This window comes from Mandrillus leucophaeus, unplaced genomic scaffold (assembly GCF_000951045.1).
Source record: "Mandrillus leucophaeus isolate KB7577 unplaced genomic scaffold, Mleu.le_1.0 Scaffold296, whole genome shotgun sequence".
Taxonomy (NCBI): Eukaryota; Metazoa; Chordata; class Mammalia; order Primates; family Cercopithecidae; genus Mandrillus; species Mandrillus leucophaeus.
In genome coordinates, this window is record NW_012103098.1 from 305,358 (window position 1) to 326,841 (window position 21,484).

Sequence of the window (21,484 nt, forward strand, 5' to 3'; positions counted from 1 at the left end):
AGTGGTAAACAAAAAAAAATGTCAGTTAGTGACCCAGACTTTATTTTAGTGACCCTTACTCTAGAGTTACCATGCGTAACTTAAAAATACTCCAAGCAATATGTAATAATAAGAAACTGTGCTAAGTGCTAATAAGAACAAGAAGTGGTTCTATGAGACAGTAATAGGTGGTCCCTTTCTATTTGAGGACTTAGGGAAGGGATTTGTAATTTGAAACATAAAGATGAGGTGAGTGTTAGCCAGGAAATGAGAGGACCACGATGGCAGAGGGTGGCTGGGTACTCACCTCCCAGGAACTAAAATAATCGCAGGAAGAAAGCTGGAAGTGTAAGAGTGAACCCAAAAGACCACTTAGAAGTCTTCAGGGATGTTCCAGGCAGGAGACAGGGTAGATGGCACATTGCTAATGGTAAGAAGGGAAAATATTTGAGATGTATACTGAGAGTGGAATCAACAGGACTTGTGTCTCAAAGTGAGACACAGGTGACATAGTGTTTGCCTCATTTACCAGGAACAAGATATAACAAGGCTCTGGGCCACTATCCTTTGGTACCAACCAAGCCTGTCTTCAGTGGATTTGTCTCTCTCCTAAGTCACTGACATTTCTGTACAATAAGACATGTCATGCAGGATTTGCATTCAGGCTTGTTGGCTTCTGAATTTCCCTACAGCAAATAATTCATGTATTTTGCTTGTCATTTAGGTAGACAAAGAGAAGCAATTTACAACAAAAGAAAACAAGAGAGGCCCATAGAGCTAGACTAAGCCTAAGAGATCTGTTCCCATAGTTCTTAACATTTTGGAGAATGACAGCCTCCTCTACCAAAAAAAAAAAAAAAAAAAGAAAGAATAAGACATGCGCATGTACAAGTTGTGATGGGAGGGATCACAGACTGCTTGAAATTCACACATGGCTGGATGTCAGATTTTTGAGATCTCCTAATGCAGACCAATCTTCCCATTCTTCAACTGGAGAAGCTAAGGAGCAGATGTTACGTAACATAGTAGGGGAGAAAAAAAAAATCAAAACGGACATCTTCCGACACTTTTTAAAATTACTGCATTTTATAACCTATTGAACATGTGGCAGAAACATATCTTTCAGCCAAGATATTCTAACAATGGGACTAACAGTAACTTACCCCAACCAATCTCATGTAGGAAAAAGCTCCATGGCTCTGTTGGTGGCTACTGGGGTCCTAGGGGAAGGATGGTGTTTACACGTGTGCAGCTACTCTGGTTCTGAGCTCCTGCTAGATTTGTTCTGTTTTAAACTACCTCACCATCCTAATGCACACTCCCTGGCCCCCTTCCCAAGAATGTAGAGAGGTACAAAACTAAAACTTCCCATGATATCCTCCAAAAACCACTCTTGGAGGCCTTTGTGAAAATGTGGTGGCCTTTTAGTAAGATGCAGAGGTTTACACTGTGGCAGAGCAAATAGCATGAAATTAAACAGGAGCTATCGTTGCTCTTGAAAAGATCCTGTCACTCTGCCCATCTGGGGTCAGGTCCCCTGCATGCTCACGAAGTCTGCTGCTTCCTCTTCTCTCAGGAGGCAAACTTGCTCTTTTCATTTGTCCTATCTTCTTCTATGGAACATTTCGGTGCTGCCCCTCTTTCATTGCAACTCTGCACTGGACTCCCTATGCCTTTCACATCTTGATGGTCCCAATTCCTTTCCTGCAGAAGTTTGGTACTATGTTTGAATATAAGACTGATTTGGAGGTGAACATTTGCAAATAATTGTGCATGGAGGAATGTGGTTACATTTGATCATCTCTTCTTTAATAAGACAAAGTGACTATTTGGGGGAGCAAAACAGAGTTCAGTTATTAAAAAAAAAAAAAAAAAGTCTGACAATGTCATGGCTTCTCCTTCCGGCCCCCATCTAGAGTAGTCTGGGTACAGAAGCTCAGACCAGAGGCAAGGTTCCTAAAAGATACAACTCTTAGCCCCGAGGTTAATTGGCCTGCTTCCTGGAAGGCCTCCAGCATGAGCCGCAGATCACTGCTGCACTCTGCGATGCAGGGGTTCCCAGGCTGCTAAACTTGCTTCCGTTCAGAGGTCTCTCTGCCCTGGCCTGCCTTCCGGACACCTTGGCTTGTTCAACTGAGTATATGAAGCTTTGATCTACGTATTCACCCACTGCTTGACTTGCCGGACTACCCTTCACAGTGGACAGACTTACCATACAAAGTCATTAAAAATGGAATTTTGATTCAGGAATTTGATTCAGGACCCTCAGTTTCCTTCAAGAGAGAAGTTGTGTGCAACAGGAATAGCATTTCGTGATTTTTGACATACTGACAGCAGTTGGCGTTATATAAATTATAGGATGTGATTACAGTATTTGCTGTGATAACACCATCAAAATCCTTTTGTGATGTATAACACATTCAAAATGCAAATTCCAAGATATTTAAAAGCCCATCAAATAGAATTGTTATGACTCAACATTTAAACCTAGGAATGCTGTGGTTTCTTTTACAAGTGTGATGAGCTGAGTTTTCCTTCTGTCATTTAATATAGCACAGAGAACTCTCCATGTAAGAGATACGTGTTGCAAAATTTAAAATTTCCTATCTTGGGTTGCCAAGGCTATGGGAAACATAATTCAGGACAAGTTAGGTTCCAGTGTTTTCATTATTTATTTTTATTTTATTTATTTTATTTGTCTATTTATTTGTCGCCCAGGCTGGAATGCAGTGGTGCGATCTTGGCTCACAGCAACCTCCACCTCCTGGGTTCAAGTGATTCTCCTGCCTCAGCCTCCCGAGTAGCTGGGATTACAGGCACACGGCACCATGCCTGCCTAATTTTTGTATTTTTAGCAGAGACGGGGTTTCCTCATGTTGGCTAGGCTGGTTTTGAACTCCTGACCTCAAGTGATCCACCTGCCTTGGCCTCCCAAAGTGCTGGGATTACAGGTGTGAGCCACTGCGCCCGGCTGGCTCCAGTGTTTTCATATCTCAAAGTGGGTACCATGGGTTTTTTTTTAATTCAGTAGAGGTAATATAACTCAAACTTTTGGAAACTGGAACAACATTTCTAATCTCCCATTAGGCATTCTAAAGACTTTAGCAGTTCCTTAAAGCAGCCTCAGAGGACACACACATATGCAGGAGACCTTCTTGCATGTAACATGGAATCTGAGAATACAGTCTCACACCCGGGCACAAGACCCAGGGCTGAATTCCATTTGTTTCACGAATTATCCCATTTCCTTAGGCAAAATCTTCAATTTCTCTAAACCTCAGCTTCCTCATCAAGTAAATGGAGATAATAGGGTCTACCTGCCCCATGAAAAAGCTCTTAGCACAGGGTTTGGTGTGTGTTTTACCTGCCCCGTAATGGCAGCTCTTAGTACCCCAGTTATTCTTGGTGTGCTACTCAGATGGCACCTGCCCTGCTCCACCATTGGGAAGGATGCTTCTGAAGTGCATCATCAGTTTGCACAGCTTAGCCTTTCCTCTCAAGCTTCTTGGTTCTTACTCTAGTCATTTCTAAGTGATACAGTCATAAAGTCTTCTGAGACAAGGAGAGGTGATGGCTTCAGTAGAATTATTTCTTTTTCTCAAGCATGGCATGATGCTTGTAGGCAGGACAAGATAGACACATGACCTACAGCAGGGGTCTTGACTGCAAAGAGTGAAGGCGACTCTGAATGCCCTTCTGCTGGGAAGGGAAACATATGCATGGCCCAGTCTTTCTCCTTCTCTTTTGGAGAGAGTGTCAGAACTTGGCAAGTCTAAAATAAAAGGAAGGAAGAATTCACTCCACAAAAACTCTGTATGAAATAGTAAGTAATCATGTTATTCTGAATTTCTACATAATAATGATTAGCACTTATTGAGCACTTAACATGGGCGAGGCATAGTGCTAAACAATATTATGTTTTTAAATCTTCACAACTCTATGAGATCACCACCACTATTCTTTCCATTTCACAAAAGAAACCTTAACAGTCAACAATACAGCATTGTTATATGCTATGCAATTTACTGTAGAATACTTCAGTGTAGATGTTTTGATAAAAATATCAGTGCTAATTTTAATCTACATATCAAAAATGGTCAATTGACCTCATTAGGAATATACCTTCCAGCTAGTATTTAACCAAATGGCTACATGTGTTACAACTATTGATCTCTGACCAACACCAAAAATTTTCTCAATTACCACAACGGATATTAGAAGTGAACTCTTACTGGTAAAATTGGACATGTCCACTCTGTGGATTGGTTCAATATGCTGCAGGAACCTTGCCTTTCTCTGTAAGCACCCAAATAAGTACTTTGGGAGCTCTATCTTTAGAAATAGTGCCCCTGGCCAGATTTTTAAACAGTCTTGCCTTCAGCCACTGACTCAGGCCTCTCAGTTACCTGACTCCAAATAGAATGTTAGCTGATTCTTGCAAAGAATGCATTTGCTTTGATGCAAGGGGCCATCAGAACACCTAAAGGATAAAGAGCTGGAACCTCCCTGAGCTTTAAAACAGTTGGCTTTTGTGCATACTTGGTAATAAATATCTGCATAGATGGCAGAATTGGCCTAAGACTTGTTACAGCCTCACTGCTAAAGGTTGGAGGATGCCAATAACTATTAAAAATATTTTAACGTGTACAAATTATCTAATTGGCTTGGATTGTTCACTGCAAGGACTTAAGCTGTATTTCCTAGAAATAAAAACTTATCCTATTGGCCAGCATAGGGACTAATCTTTAGCTCAGTGGATGTCTTGTATCCACTGAACTAGGTAACTTTACATCTGGTTCTGCAAGTGTCCCTAGAACACTGATGGCCAAAGAGTAGACTCTCCTGTTTGCTGACCACCTACAGACAGAGAAGGGCAATCCAGCTTAATAAGAGAACCATCAAGCCCATACATTCTGAGTGTTCCTAATTCAGTGCTATGTTGGATTATCATCTCCAGAGAAATGGGAAATTGGTAGACTTAATCTAGATTCCATGAAGTCTGGGGAAATCACCAGACCTTACAAAAATGTCTGGCTCTGCTAATATAGCAACGGGCCTCTGTGAATGTATGTACTGTGGCCAAGGCACAGCCGTTGCTGTGTCTCTGCATTCCCAGTCACTAATCTTCTTTTCCAAGTTTGTTCCTGTTTGCATTCAGTTGTACTTGCTTGCAAATCTGTTCTTAATAACATTAATAGTTAAAATTAAGATTATTTTAACCTTTAAATAACTTATGTTTAACAAAATCACATTTTCTAAATAAAAAGACCTACACATTTTAGTAACCAAATAGTAAAATCATTTTAAAAAGAAAGTTTTTTCAATACAATACAGTTTTGTTATATACGTATTGTCATACAGTGATCAATACTTCTTGAGAATTTCATGCTTTTACATACCAGAAAACTAAATAAGAAGCAGATTGTCAAGTGCTATGATGGCAAACAGCTGTCAAAAATCTATGATTCCAACCCCCCATTCCTTTAGTATACTGTTACAAAAGTTGAAATGCTAATTCATTAAGGATTGCTTAGCATCTTCTTCAGGAAACTCACTACCATTCTATCAAGATATCAGGCTTTCTGGGAATTTTCCTTTCCAGTCTGGCCCAGAGCAATTAGCTTGGCTTGAATAAGGATTGTAATTAAAAGCAGAGACCATTGACAATATGATGAAGAACTGAGGGCTAATGCTAAAGAAGCTTCATGGACCTGCATATTTTTCCTGGCCTCTCCCAATATCAAGTTTCTCTGGAGTCCACCTAAATCATGATGATGTCCCACCAAAAAATCACATTCCACACTTCCCCATAAACCATATTTTTAGCAAGAAAACCACTGTTAGGAACTTTTCCATCAGACCCAAGTAATACAGTGTAAACAATATGCCTTAAGCAATCAACCCTCTCCCCAACATATTGCATTTAGCAACATGCACAGAAAAGGAGCACTGCAGAAATCTTGTTCTTCCCCCAAATGTCCCTGTTCTTCCTTCAAAATCAGTAACTGCTGCTTAGATGAAGGTGGCATCCATAAAAACCAGTTGCTTCAGACCTAAACTTGATCATTCAGCTAGGTTTTCAAAAGGAAAGATAAATATGACACATGCATTTTGGAGACAATATTTTAGACTCTCTCTTAGTACCACCATCCATGTTGTAGCAATATTCTTTATATTGTTTCTTCTGTAATTATTGGGGTCTCATTGTACCATTTTAGGAAAAGTATAGTGTAGACAGGCAGAAACAAACAAACTGTAGTGCACAGTGAAGACTGGTGGTAGGACTGAGAACAAGCCACTTAGCCTCTCTGAATTCATCCTGGGTACTTACTCTGTGCTAGGCACAGTATCAGGTTATAGAGACACACCATAGACTGCCCTGGTCCTTATGTTACTGTTCATGAGATAGACAAAACAAGAATTTTTAAAGAGAAGGAAAATTCGAAGCACCTAATTAAGATAATTCTAGAAGATTATAATTTCTATGAAGAAAACCTATAGGGGACCTGAGATGGAAAGGCAATGGACACATTTTAGCTGAGACAAGAAACATGGGAAAAAGCCTCTTCCCCAGTAGAGGAGCAGAGCAGCAGGGCAGTCTTTCCAGTTCAGAAGGAGAAGAATGTTCAAAAGCCCAGGGGAGGAAGAAAGTTTGGGTTGTTCAGGCAACTAAAAAGTGACCAGCACAGCTGATGTTCTGAGAGTGAGGGAGAATGGCCAGAAATGGTGAGGCATTATTGACCATGGTAAGAACTTGGGGGAAATACAGAAAAAAGCACATTAAAAGCACAACTGTAAGGGATTATTTTCAAGGATTTCTTGAATGCCCATTATATACTCGACAGCCAGATTTGATTCTGATCTTGCCAAAATCTTGTTCAAAAATTCCATTCTGGGCCAGACGTGGTGGCTAACACCTGTAATCCCAGCACTTTGGGAGGACAAGGTGGGTGGATCACCTAAGGTGAGGAGTTCAAGACCAGCCTGTTGAACATGGTGAAAGCTCATCTTTACTAAAAATACAAAAATTAGCTGGGTGTAGTGGCACATGCCTTGCAGTCCCAACTACTTGGGAGGCTGAGGCAGGAGAATCACTTGAACCTGGGAGGTGGAGGTTGCAGTGAGCTGAGATTGTGCCACTGAACTCCAGCCTGGGCAACAGAAGGAGACTCTGTCTAAAAAAGAAAAAAAAAAGCCCTTCTGTTATAACAGTGGACAAAAGTAACATCAATTTTATCTTAATAATGACAGAGCTGATATGTCAGAAGACCATTATCCTAGCTCCTCAAACCATGAACACATGAATTCAGACCTTTTTGATGAATGTGGCAAAATCTTTGTCGGATTGGTGGTACTGGGTACCTGAGAGAGAACCCCAGTCCCATGGTGAAGATGCATCCAATCATCATATGCCTAATGAAGATGGCCTTGAGCAAGGATGCTACATGCTGAGTGAAATGTTGGAGATGATGCCAAGGATGCTACATGCTGAGTGAAATGTTGGAGATGATGCCATTCTTATCTAACAGCTATCAAATGTAGATATTTTCACATGCCCTCCAACCTTTGGATCTCTGAGTCTATGAGATTTATACACCTGATTCTATACATATACCTACTAAGTGTCTCATCATATACCGAGGATGCGACAGTGAACCAGACACCATCTCTCTCCTCAAGGAATTTAAAGTTCAGTGGGAAAAAGTTAATTTGGACTTCTTAATATAATAGTACAAGAAGTTCTAGGATGGTGCTACATGCTTTGGAAACATGCCATCAATGCCCCACTCTAGACTGGAGGTTCATCCAAGGAGGTCAGAGGAGATGATGAAACTGAGACCAAAGGATAAGCCCAGAGGCTTCTGAATGGTGTGGGAGGAAGAGACCACTTCCTGCAGAGAGAACAGCAGGTGCAGTGGTCTAGGTGTGAGAGAATACAGGGTTGGTTCTAGAGACTATAAATGTGTGAGTAGGGTAAGGCTGGCTGGGGGCACGGAATGGGGAAAGGCCCCATTCAAGTTGTAACCTCCAATGTTGGAGAAGGGGTCTACTGGAAGGTGACTGGATCATGGGTGCAGATGTCCCCTCTTGCTGTTCTCCTGACAGTGAGTGAGTGCTCACGAGATCTGGTTGTTTAAAAATGTGTAGCACCTCCCCACTCTCTCTCTTGCTCCTGCTCCAGCCATGTAGGATGTGCCTGTTTCCCCTTTGTCTTCCACCATGTTGAAAGAGAAGACTGAGATGTTCACTGGAGTCAGGTCATCAAGGGCTTCAAATGCTTTGAATTTAGGCTCCCCTGGAGGGTTTTAAGCCAGTGGTGATCCTACTTAAGCCAGCAGTGAGCCTTTAGATTCTCTAACTTATTAGTTGACAATTAAAATAACTCAATTATTTATTAAACCTTTTCAAATTGGGTCTTCAAATATTTTCCAGAGGCAGACAGAAAAAGCCATCTAATGTGGTCTCAAGATGTCCCTGCCCTTATAAGGTGTGTGGACAGTGTTTCCCACTGGTCCCTGCTATTGGAACACCATGAGGGTCCATTGAACCCCGTGTTCCTCAAAGGAAGGATCTTTCCATGGAAACAACTGCTCCTTGCACAGCTGGCTAAGTGACAGAGAAACAGACTGTAGGATGAGTACTCCAGCCTTGCTTCATCTTGGGCTGCCTTTAATTTGATCACTTCAGAAGAGAAATCAATGACAAGAGTGTTTAATAGTTGTTTCTATCAACCAGAAAAGATGTTGATGTTCCAGATTTTTAGATTAAACAAAATGAAAATTGATTTAAAACCATGTTCCTTTTGCTTGAATAAACTACTGGCTTTGCTTTTCCTTTCTTTGTTCAGAACAAGAGAGAAATTTCCCCTAAGGACCTTGCACTGAGAGACAGATTGAGTCATGTCTGCTCTGTACATCTAATAAGAGCATGTGTCACCAACAGAGTAAGGTTAGGAGGAGCCCTAAATGGCCACCTCACTCAGAAGTGGGTGTGAAAGGTCATGAAAGCAGGGGAGGCAAAAGTGATTCTCTTCTACTTTTAAATAGAAGCAGGCTAAGAGGCCAAGTCAGGTGAAATGTTCTTACCTATGGTGTCTTTGTGCCACGGCCTCACAGACAATACATTTATATTTGGCACACTGATTCTTATGGAGTAAAGGTGAAAGAATGAAACCTTCCGCATGGAGAAAATCCTGTGTACAGTAACAGAAGAGAAACTGGCAGCTGATATCAAACCACAGGCTGATTCTCTGGGATTATTTTAATTGTTCTTCATGCTGGTAATAAGAGGAATGTGCTCATTTTAGTCTAAACCATGTCAAAGCATGAGAATCAGCTCTGAGAACTTAAGTTACCCAAATATCTGGGCCACGAAGTGGAGGAAAAGCAGTACAAATTTGGTTGTGTTGGCCAAAATATCTTCCTCAGCTCTCAGAAGGCACAAGGGAGGGGGCTTCCCACCACCCACACAGCAGGGATAGTGTATGGAGGAAGGGCAGCATCCTCCAGGATGTGGGGCCAGGGGGAGGCTGCGGGGACACTTGGGTCCACTGGGGCTGAAAGGAGGATGTGAGCCTGGGGCTCAGAGAACAGGAAAGAAGACCAACTCCTGGGAGTTAGGATCAGAGCCCAGCTAGGCTGTAACTTACAGAAACCTCAAGACAGAAAGACAGAGGTCTAGAAACGCCAACTCCTTCAGACTCTAGGCATTTCCTCCTATCCAGGCCTCTTTTGTTGTTGTTACTATTTTGTTTTGTTTTGCTGTTTTGTTTTTGTTTGGTTGCTGTTTTGTTTTGTTTTTAAATTGGAGACAGGATCTCACTCTGTTGCCCAGGCTAGAGTGCAGCGGTGCAGTCATGGCTCACTGCAGCCTTGATCTCTGGGGCTCAAGTGATCCTCCCACCTCAGCCTTCCGAGTAGCTGGGACCACAGGCACATTCCACTGTGCCTGATTGATTTCTTCAATTTATTTTTTATAGCGATGGGGTGTCTCACTATGTTGCCCAGGCTCATCTCCAACTCCTAGGCTCAAGCAATTCTCCTGCCTAAGCCTCTCTAAGTGCTGGAATTACAGGTATAAGCCACTGCAGCCAGCCTCCAGACCTCCTTCTTAGAAAATGTTATCCATAGCCCTGGCTGATCTGTTTCTATCCCTTGGCCTTCTGGGCCATAACTGATTGTATAAATGATGGACATCTGACCTCAATGGAATCAAGGGCTAGAGTGAGTTGTGTATATAATTCGCTAAGAAATGTAAACTCAGATACAGATACACACACACACTGATTTCATCCCTATTGGATTTAAACTGGGGCATTATGTAAAGTCAGGACTTGGAGGAGACCAGGAGACCGTGTTTCACCCATGATTTGGGGGCGGCAGGTAGGAGGGACATGAAGAAAGCACAAAGGAAGACGGAAGAAAGAACAGAAAGAGTAGTCATTTGTTCTTGGTGGCTTCTTGCTCTTGATGGTCCTTGTCCCTCCTGGGGCTGCCCCTGAGCCATCCAGTAAATTTCTCCCAGCTTGAGTGGGTTCTCTTGCCTAGAGCCAATGCTTTCTAAGAGGTGACAGAAGTACAATGAGCCAGTGGTTTGATCATCAGAAGTGATGAAGAACAATAAGGCCAAAATATGATAATATAGTCATATTACTATAATAACTTCCTCAATTTGATCGCTGAATACAGATACAACCTCCCAATTCCCACAGCCATCTTTCCTCACTGGACTCAACCCAGCACTCTGTTGTAAACTTAAGGGTACAACAGAGAATCCACAAGCAGAGAATCCTATACTACTATTCTCAGAGGTTGACATCTGATTATTTAGAATACTACCTAGGCTCTGCAGTGCCAGGAAAGATGAAAACAATGCTTCAGAGCCTCCCTGGGATATGGCCAAGCAACTGGGCTTCCTGTCTGCATTTCCCAATGCCTACCAGAGGACCTCTGCTTCTATGTGCTTTATATGAAAGGGTCCACAAAGACATTTAACTAAAGGGCTCTGTAGCTTAACAATATGGTATCATAATTAATACCCTGCTGATATGGTACATGATCTTAGACATGGATTGGTTTCAGATTCTACCAACAAGTTCTGTGCAGGACTCTGGTACTTCTCAGTCTTCCCAGGATCAGTTTCCTTTTGGATTGATTTCTCCTCCGTCTTTTCAGGCGGAGATTCAGGCCATTAAGTCAAAGGTCCGTCTTATCTCTCAATGTTTGGCTGTGACTCAAACAGGCCTATCTATCATAAGCTCAATATAAATGCTGAAAGGCAAACAAATTAAGGGTTATAAACGTAATGAAAGTTAACATTATGTTAGATACCAAAAACAGTAGAGCCATTTTTGGCACCATGTAGAGCAATCCTGTCTGGAATTAAGCCAATAAGAGTCAAGGAACAGTGGCCGGGAGCAGTGGCTCACACCTGTAATCCCAGCACTTTGGGAGGCTGAGGCAGGCAGATCACAAGGTCAGGAGTTCGAGACCAGCCTGGCCAATATGGTGAAACCCTGTCTCTACCAAAAATACAAAAAGTTAGCCAGGTGTGGTGGCAGGCGCCTGCAATTCCAGCTACTCAGGAGGCTGAGGCAGGAGAATCACTTGAACCCAGGAGGCAGAGGTTGCAGTGAGCCAAGATTGTGCCATTACACTCCAGCCTGGGCGACAGTGAGACTCCACTAAAAAAAAAAAAAAAAAAAAAAAAAAAAAAAAAAAAAAAAAAAAAAAAAACTTTTTTGTTTTTTTTTTTTTCCCCCCCCCAAATTTTTGTGTCAAATTGTAACCCCCAATGTTGGAGAAGGGGCCTGCTGGGAGGTGACTGACATCCCCCCTTGCTGTTCTCCTGACAGTGAGTGAGTGCTCATGAGATCTGGTTGTTTAAAAGTGTGTAGCACCTCCCCACTCTCTCTCTTCCTCTGCTCCAGCCATGTAGGACGTGTCTGCTTTCCCTTTGCCTTCCCCCATGACTGTAAGTTTCCTGAGGCCTCCTCAGCCATGCTTTCTATACAAGCTATGCTTTCTGGAACCTGAGTCAATTAAACCTCTTTTCTTTATAAATTATCCAGTCTCAGTCTCGGGTAGTTATTTATATTAATAGCAATGTGAGATGAAACCAATACAACCCCTGAATCTAGTCATGCCTCAAGACAGAACTGCATAGACATCCTGGTTCCAAGAATCATCAAATTGCCTTTTTGACCACTGCCACTTTGCACTGGAAGTTGTGACTTGTAAACAAAGAGTGCTGAATAATCTATCATGCTGTATGATTATTCAGGCTAGATGCTCTTATCCATTTGTATATGGCAGAGGATATCGGCTGTTCTTTCATTACAGACAGATGCAAATCATTAATCCATAAAAGTAGAAACAACAATAAACACCTGAAATCTAGAAATCATTTTCATTTTTAGCCCTAAGCTTTTCTACTAGTTGACAGTCATACATATGGAGTGTTATGACATCTTTTCTGAAGTTAATATTTTTATATCATCAATTCATAGTTTTATAATACCAACTCAAAATAAAAAACAAGGTTGAGCTCAGAAAAAAAATTTGTTTAATAGAAAACTCTAGAATCAAATGGAAGAGGAAAATATTTGGATGGATATAAGTGGTACCAAAAATCAGGAATACACTCATATTTTTAACATCTCCTGGAAAAAATACTCATAATAGTAATCTGTTTCAATGGAAATAAAGTACCGTAATATTTATAGTCTGTGCCAGAGTTATAATGACTGTGGGGCCAGAAGTGAAGTGTCACAGCATGCTCCACATGTTTTTAACACGGTTTCTAAAGGCTCTGGAGGCTATTAAATTTAATGAACCCATCTGCTATGAAATAGAGATCCCAACATAATCAGTTTCCTCCTTGCCATGTAATGCAGATGGCATTCTCTGTTCCACAACCCAGCAGGATGGTTTATGTTTCTCTTTACATGTGTCTCTTTGTTTTGACGATTTGAACTTCTTTGATATGCAGCAGTGTCTTGGAAAAATACTGTAAATTCCATTTCCAAGCCCAACAACATCCTTAGTATGGCTTTGACCCTGTTTAATTGCTTCTAGGCAGTAAGAGTAAGAGTAAGAGCTTAAAGTAATCACCCAAACGACTCCTAAATGGCCTAGGTGCCATTCCTAGATGGGAAACTGAAACAAATGTGCTATTTATCAAATGCAAAGTGTTTTCTCCAAGTTGAACTTAGTGGGGGGTGAGGAGGAGGGATACAGGTCCAATTTGCAAATGCAACTAAATTGGTTTGAAAAGTTCCTACAAATTGTCTACTGAATTGCATTACCAGCAAATGGGAGGGGCAAGAAGGCTTGATAATGAATTCTCATTATTTTAAATGGTCACATTCCCACTGTTTCTAAAACATTTCTTTGCTTCCCTTCTGCGTGTCACTGTGGTCTGTGTAAACTCCCCTGGAGGGGCTGATGAGGAATGCTGATGCTTCCTTGATTTGATACTGGTTCTACCCTGCACAGCAAGTTGAATAGCATTCCCAAGCTGATTAAGACCCAACTCCAAAGCACAAGTCATTTGCTTTTAAAATGGAACAAATTCCATTGTTAATGACTTTTTGCTCTGCACCTAAGAGATAATGACTATGCATGACTTGTATTCAGATGAGAGGCCTATGAATTTCAGAATTCTGGTGTTTGCTGTTTTGTCAATTAATACATGAGATCTTATTAGATTAAACATAATTAATGTTGTTAACATTAAGTCATTTATTTGGGTTTCACCAGGAAAACAAATTGAACAGAACAGCCAAGCAGGAAACAGAATATTTAATCAGACTGGTAGCAACAAGCAGGGAGAATGGGCCCTGAAAGGAAGTTTTGTCAGTTTCTGATTCTAGAATTGGTTAAATGCAATGGCTGGCTCTCATGTGCAAGAACCCAAACTCAGCTTCTGTTCACAGTTAAACTTTTATCTTGAACTTGTCCAGAACCTAAACTATGAATCAATGTATAATAGGGAAAGCACCATACTCATGGGTCATTTTTAAGCTCTTTATTTAAGCATTAAATCAGTTTTATAATTATATTTATTGTTGCTGGGTTTTCAGCCACAAAAACTGATGAGTCAAGCAAAGAGGAATTCCTTTTCCTTAACTACCCAGATAATTACAGAGAAAGAAGAGTCAGACCACATTAAGCCATCTTTTGGGTACAAGTGTCCAAACGTACTAGATAATCAACAAATACTTACCTACTTCCTTAGTATTTAGTAGAAATAATATATATCAGCAGGGTCACAGGTCTTCTGATTCCTAAAGGAATCATAGCTCCTTTCAGACTGCAATGTAACAAAGAGAACCAGGCTCCTCTGGGAAACATCAGTGCTAAGTAGAAATGTTATGATGAAGAATGGACATAGCTATCCTAAAACCTTCTCTTGACAGTTTGCAGGAGATATGGTTGCATATCCTTCCAGCATTATCTTTCCCTCTCAGACCAGAGCGCATGGACACAGGCTATTGGGGTAGGCAAGATTCAAAAATAGCCCCCAAGATTTCTGCCCCAAGTACATGCCCCATCAAATTCTCTTTCCTTGAGTGTAAGCTGATGGGATATCCCTGATATAATTAGATTACTAATCAATTGACTTGGAGTTAATTTAAAAAGAAATGATCCTGAGTCAGCCTGACTTAATGGAAGAAGCTTTTAAGGGAAGGTGAAGCATCGGAGAGATGTGTTTTTGCTGGGCTGGAGGAAAACAAACAGCATTGTGTGACAGCCTACAGGGGCCACGTGGCAAGGAACTTTGGGTGGCCTCTGGGAGCTGGGAGTGGTCCCCAGCTGACAGCAAGCAAGAAAATGGGAACTCAGTCCTATAAGGGCACAGAACTGAATTCTGCCAACAGGCTGAATGAGCTTGGGGGAGGCCCCTGAGTTGCAGATGAGACCTGCAGTGCAGCTAGCACTTCCTTGCAGCCTTGTGAGTGCCTGAGCTGAGGATCCACCTAACTTGCGCTGAGACTTTTGATCCATGGCAACCTGGAGATGATACACTTGTGTTGTTTAAAGCCACTGAGTCTGTGCTGATTTGTTAAAGGGCAGTAGAGAACTAGCAGAGCCATACAGGCGATGCTGACCCACATAACGGGAATGCGTTGGTTGTTTCTAGCTGGAAATCACAGCTGCTCACACACCAATTAGCGGCCCCTCTCTGTGTCTGGAAAGATCTGTTCTCCTTCTTGGAGTACACAGCTGCCCGAGGCCACTAAGAGACAATAAGACAAAAAGCAGACACTAACCCAGCCCTGAGATCCACCACATCAACCAAGGATGACACAAACAAATCAAGGAAAATTACCCTATAGAAAGAAAGAAAGAAAAATTAAGTATCAATTTTCTCTGAATGCAGGGAAGATGTTTTCTTTCCTCCTTGGTTTTTTATGGTTGCTTTGCCCATATTCAACACAGTGGTAATTTTTTAGCAACTTTCTTTAGAGTCTTTCCAAGGCATTCATTTACAGATTCATAGAAGCAATGACTTTCTTTTCATACTTAAAATGTGTTGGTTTAACTAATATTTAATTCATTTATACAATTATGATAAAATTACCACTGGCATCAATAGGTTTGGGAATGAAGACAACTGACTTCAAGTAAGCTTTTGCAACTCAGGCATGGGGAACAGACATATGCTTCGTGCACCAGAATGGCCTTCCAGATCATGTGTCCAGGGTGCTATGGGCGACACGCACAAATGGTTGCATTGCCAAGGGTGCTTAACTGACACTGAGCCAGTTTAAGCTGTGGCCAGTTAACCCTTTTTCCGTTTAGGAAAAAAAAAAAAGTGTAGCTCGCTGCCAGCACTAATTTAATTTTGCATAAACACAGTTTTTGAGGTTGAGGCAAATCTGACTGATTTTCAATGTGAAAATAAAATATAAAAACTGTTCTTGGAATTATTTCTAAAACAGAACTAACATCAGAATTGTCTGAATCATCAGAATTGCTTATTCTGGAAAAATCAGATTCATCAAATGAATCTTCGGCCAACAACTGTTTGAGAATGATGTTAACATCATGTGTAGGAATGCAATATTCTCTAGGATTTGACATTTTTAGCGATCAAGAATTACTATATTTTGTAAATGTAAATACCACTACTAAAAACAGAATGTTTTGGGAAACAAAAGACATCATTCTCCTTATAGAATATTTATAGAAAAATGATAATAAAAGTGAGATACTTCGTGGCAAAGTTATCTCAGGTTACCCGCTGCAGCCACAACTGTCGGCAGCAAGTATTTTTGGGGCAAATGGGCAAAGGGTGAAGAGGGCTGCTACCATATTTCCCTTTCCTTGTGTAATTCAGCAAGGGCTCTCCTCAGTAAGGGTGTTAGGGGTGAAAGGTTTTGCCTGGCTAGTGCAGCACAATCCCAATGTTTTCTGGGGACACTGACCCAGGCACCAACCCCCAGACATTAGTGCCTGGCTCACAGCACATAATTACAGCCAAATGAATTCCAAAGAATTAAAGAGTATCTTTAAACAAACAACGTTTTCCAAGATACTCATCAGACTTAACTACCAAGTTCTATTATGAATATGGTATCAATCATGTTGTAGTTACTATGTGAGACCCAGCTCAAAGAAAGGAGAATCCAGTATTTTTTAAAACTTCCCTCAGCCCGGGAAATACACTCACACTAGGTTTCCTAAAATTGGGAAATGACAATAAATAGTATTTACTGCATTCACACCATGCATAGACATTTAATCCTTAGAGTGAACCCTGGAAGGCAGGTCATATTCTTATCTTAGAAATGAGGAAAACCAGACTTAAAGAGGCTAAGTAACTGGCTGAAAGTCACAGAGCGAATATGGAGAAGGCATGCAACTCAAACCTGGGATGTTGTTCTAATCTAAATTCAGTGCCCTTAGTAAATAAAATAAGGTAGATGATAACTATGCTTAAATAATAATAAAAAAAATTCCAGAGCTACCAATACCAACAAAACATCAGGTTACTAAAATGGAGTCAATCACCAGCCCTAATGCCAAGTGCTCCTGGAGTCTAGTCTCTTTCATTACTGCAAGCTGGGTCACCTTAGGGTAATGCTGGCTTGGAACTGTCCTGGATGTGTCAGGACAGTCATGAATTCAAAATTGCTCATCTCCCCTTTGATCTTCTGGGTGGTTCCAAAGTTGGTGAGCATCTCAGAATTTAGACTCTGCAGACGAGTTCACCATATGAATCATATTTTGATCCCATATAAATGATGGGGTTTTTTTTGGTGGTGGTTGTTTGTTTGTGTCCTGGCAGAATCCAGGTCCAGATGAAGAGCTGGAAGAAACTGCTGCTTCCTGGTAAGAGGTACCTGTTGAAGCAGCAGCTGCCTTCTCTTCACCCAGCAGACCTAAGAAAGAGGAAGACAGACTCCCCAGTGTCCCTCCTGGCCTGACACGTTGCTCAACACCACGAAGAGAAGGAACCCTTAGAACATTCTACCAGGAGATCTATTTATCAGGGCAATTTGCAAAGATACAGCAACAGAACCTTGGGAAGCAGAGCAACAATGTTGGCTATCATTTTAGGGATAACCTGATTCTGTGGGTTTAGTTTTATGAACCTCAAAGAGTTCTTTAAGAAGTAGAATAAATGAGCTTTGTCATCTTGGCATACAAAGTTTACTTAGTAATGGGCCACTTGAAATATTATTTTATTTTAAAGTAAATAAGAATGACTATGGCACAGAATGTAAATTTTATGCAAATGTTTAAGATAAAGCAAAAGACTTCAGAGACTTTCCTCTATAACTACATACCCAGATCTGCCCCAGACCATCTACTTTGGCTCTGTGGTCACAAAAGTTCTTTAGTGCAAAAGCTTGAGTAGCAATGGGTTCTCCCCCTAACTTCCTATATCTGTATGTAATTAGCAAATCTAATGTAACGACCGATTTAAGTGATGAACATTACCTAAAGCAAGACATCATATTAATGCAAAGCTGTATCTGCTTCATGAGCTTATATCTGCCGTGAGTGTCAGGTTATGTGTCCCTGGTCAAAACAATACACGAGTGTGATGTGTCTTTCTCTGCAGGCACACAATGTCCATCTGCTTCTCCATTGGTGATGCTAATTTTGAGGGCCCACTCAAGATGTTGCTGAGATTCATCCAATATATAGTATACTAAGACAGTGTACATGGTATCCCACTGTTCAGGTGCTACTTTTTCCCCCTCATGACTAATGAAAAGTCTAGGGAAGCATTTTGAGATCACAAAAATACACTGCTCATCATCAAACTTTCCTCCTAGATTTAGCATCCACTGACAGACCTTTGCCCTAACTGGTCTTTACCAAAATGGTTGCAAAATAGTGATTTTCCAACTCCATCACTCCCTCCTCATTTACCAGTCAGCACTCCATTGTACACTGGACCCTTCTCACCCACTTACTTACCTATCTGGTTCATCTGTTTGGGATTTGTTTAGTTACTTATTATCCATAAGGACTTGTGGATTTCTGTTTTATTCAACAAGTTACAAGCCATTATTGTCATTCCTTATTTTGATGCTCAAATTGTCCCAGATTTGACCAATGAGAGCCTCTTCATGCTGATCCTGTGTCCTTTTGACATGACCACATTATTGTTTTGAGCACTTCCTTAGTTTCTGGCACAAAATATGCCAGGCTTATTATTATTATAGTCATCATCATTATTACTATTTGGTACCTTCTCTGCTGCAGCCCTAGAATAAGCAATTACTCTAAGGGTCCCTGGCTCCTCTTAGTGGGGACTGTTTTTTAGAAGCCAGAATCTGGGTACTGGATGGGCTCATTGCTACTTGGGTGCCACTGCTTGTAGGTCCTTTCGAAGGACAGAGTTGGGATTTTTCAATCAAGTCTAATCCCATAGGCAGATCCCCTGTCTTCAGCATTTACACATTTGCCCAATCCCACCATACTCACAAAATAGATTCAGAATTGCTGTAACCATATTACCACAAATGACACCAAATGGAGTTTAGAATTTATTTGCAGTTCTTTTTTCCTCCCTAGATCGAGGGGTAGATAGCGAAAGTATTGTGTTCAAAATTTAATATTGTGTGTACTACTATATTCTAAAGCTTTTTTCCCTCCCTTTCTGAGAAATTTTGCTATTCACTTGCAATATTATTGGATTCATTTTCTTCTGTTTGAATTCACTTTTAATTTTCCCCCAGTCTTGTTTAATTTTTGAATACATAGAACATTAATATGCTTTCAAAAGTCAAAACTGTGCAAAAAGGTATACTCAGAGATGTGTCATTTTCTCCCCAAGCCCTGCACCACCTCCCACATCCTAACAAGATGTAGGGCAAAGGTCTGCCAATGGACGCTAACAAGATGTGGGAGGTGGTGCAGAGGAGATGGCTTGGGAAGGGAATGATAGTTCTGTTGGTAACCAGTTCTGTTGGTTTGTGGTTTATTCTGTTTCTTGTTTTTGCTTTTTTTTTTTTTTTGTAAAATAAGTAATTACACATCTACTTTTTGCATTTCTTATATAAAAGGTAGTATGCTATATATAATTCTTGCAAAAAGTAGTATGCTACATGTGATTTTGCTCATTTTACTTAGAAGTATATTCTGTAAACCACTCTCTATCAACTAATAAAGGTCATTCTCAGTCTTGTTTTTAATATTGACTCCATTAGGTGTAGGTACCATAGTCTATTCAATCTCTTATGTTTGGGCATTGAAGTAACTTCCAATATTTTGAAATTACAAGCTATTCTGCAATGAACAAATTTGTGCATATATATTTTTGTGCTGTTAGAGGTTCATCTACAGGGTTGAATTCTTAGAAGTTTGCTGGGTCAAAGGGTAAATGCAAATTAACCTCCATAGAGATTGCCCCATTTGGCATTCCCACAATCAGTGAATAAGACTGTCCCTTTTCCCATAGCCTCACCAACAGAGTGCATGGTTAAGCTTTTAGTTTTTGCCACTCTGATGGGTGAGAAATGGTATCTAATTATAGTTTAATTTGCATTTTTCTTATTACGAAGTTGTACATCTTTTCTTATGTTTAAAAGCCATTTTTTATTCTTTTTTGTGAATTGTCAGTTTTTTTGCTCATTTTGTTCCTATAGCAATTTTGGGGGGTTCTCCTCAATTTAAAAAAGTTATTTATATATTAGAGATTATTAATTCTTCATGTGTGCTATATGTCACAAATATTTTCTCCTATTTTATCATTTGTCTTTTGGCTTTGCTTATGATGTGTTTTTGGCTTACAAAATTTTTTTGTTGTTATTCTTATTTTAAGTAGTCAAACTTATTTATCTTTCTCCTTATTGCCTGTAGATTTTGCAGTCATTATTAGAAAGTCTTCCCAGAATGCAGGTCACAAAGAAATTTACCCAGGTTTTCTTCTAGTGCTTGTAATGGTTTCATGTTTTACAATTTAGACGTCTGATCCACTTGGATTTCTTCCTTGGGTATGATGTGAAGACTGAACTAATTCTACTTTTCTCTAAATGGCTCTGATTTTCCCAAAAGCATCTGTTACAAAGCCCATCTTAGCCCCACTGATCTGAGACGTCACCTCTATTATATACTATATCCCCATATATTGTTGATTTTGTTGGACCTTCTACTCTACTGATCTGTCTATCCAGGTGCTACTACCACGTTTTAATTATAGAAAATGTGTCTTATATATTTTTTAAATTGATGAAACAAACAAAATGACTGATCAAACTGGCTCTTTGGGGTTTGTAGTACACAAAACCACTGAGTGATCTGGTTACTTTAATACTAGCTAGCCACACTCCTCCTCCTCCTTACTCCTATTTTTCCTGCCTTACCCAACAACATATAAGAAGAGATGAAGTTATCACCATGGTTGCTATTGTTAATACGGTGCCAACATAAATGGGGCAGCTTATTTTGTTTCCATGATTTAAAACCAAACTGCGGACAGACTCAAGCTGATAAAAGCTCACAGTCTCCCCGGCATCGGAGAAGGCTTTTCAGATCAACATCCATCTTTATTCAAGATGACTTTTCCTGGGGAAGGAGTCTCCCTTTTTGACAAGGAGATACATTCGTATTTCCAGGGCTGCATTGCATACTTTAAGACTGAGACGGGGCAGGCTGCTGTGGCCTGGCCTGTGTCATGGTGTCCCCTGAAATGAGTTCCCACATGCTTTTCCTGCCCTGAGTTTGCCTGCAGCTGCCAGAAGTGCAGCAGGAATGAGAGAGCCCAGGGAGAAAAAAGCTGACCCATGACAGCCATCGAGATCACTCTGGAGGACAGCTGTGTCTGGGTTACAGTGATTAATGTGATGTTAATCCCAACAAAAATGACTGGAGAGAGGCCCTGTAAGAACATTTACAATCAATAAATGAAAAACACCACTCCCATCAGACTCATTATCACTATGAAAAATCACCCTGAGATTACATAAGAAACCCGGCCATTGAGCCATTACTTGATGACTGGCAAAGCTCCTCGTTTTCAGCTAATTCGGCATCAGAATTTG

The 21,484-nt window shown here is 40.7% G+C and overlaps 1 protein-coding gene across 1 annotated transcript in view; it reads right to left on the reverse strand.

The window, feature by feature from the left end:
* The window catches only part of CACNA2D3 (calcium channel, voltage-dependent, alpha 2/delta subunit 3), an 801,189-nt gene that overhangs the window by 281,981 nt on the left and 497,724 nt on the right, over positions 1-21,484 (reverse strand). The window lies entirely within an intron of this gene.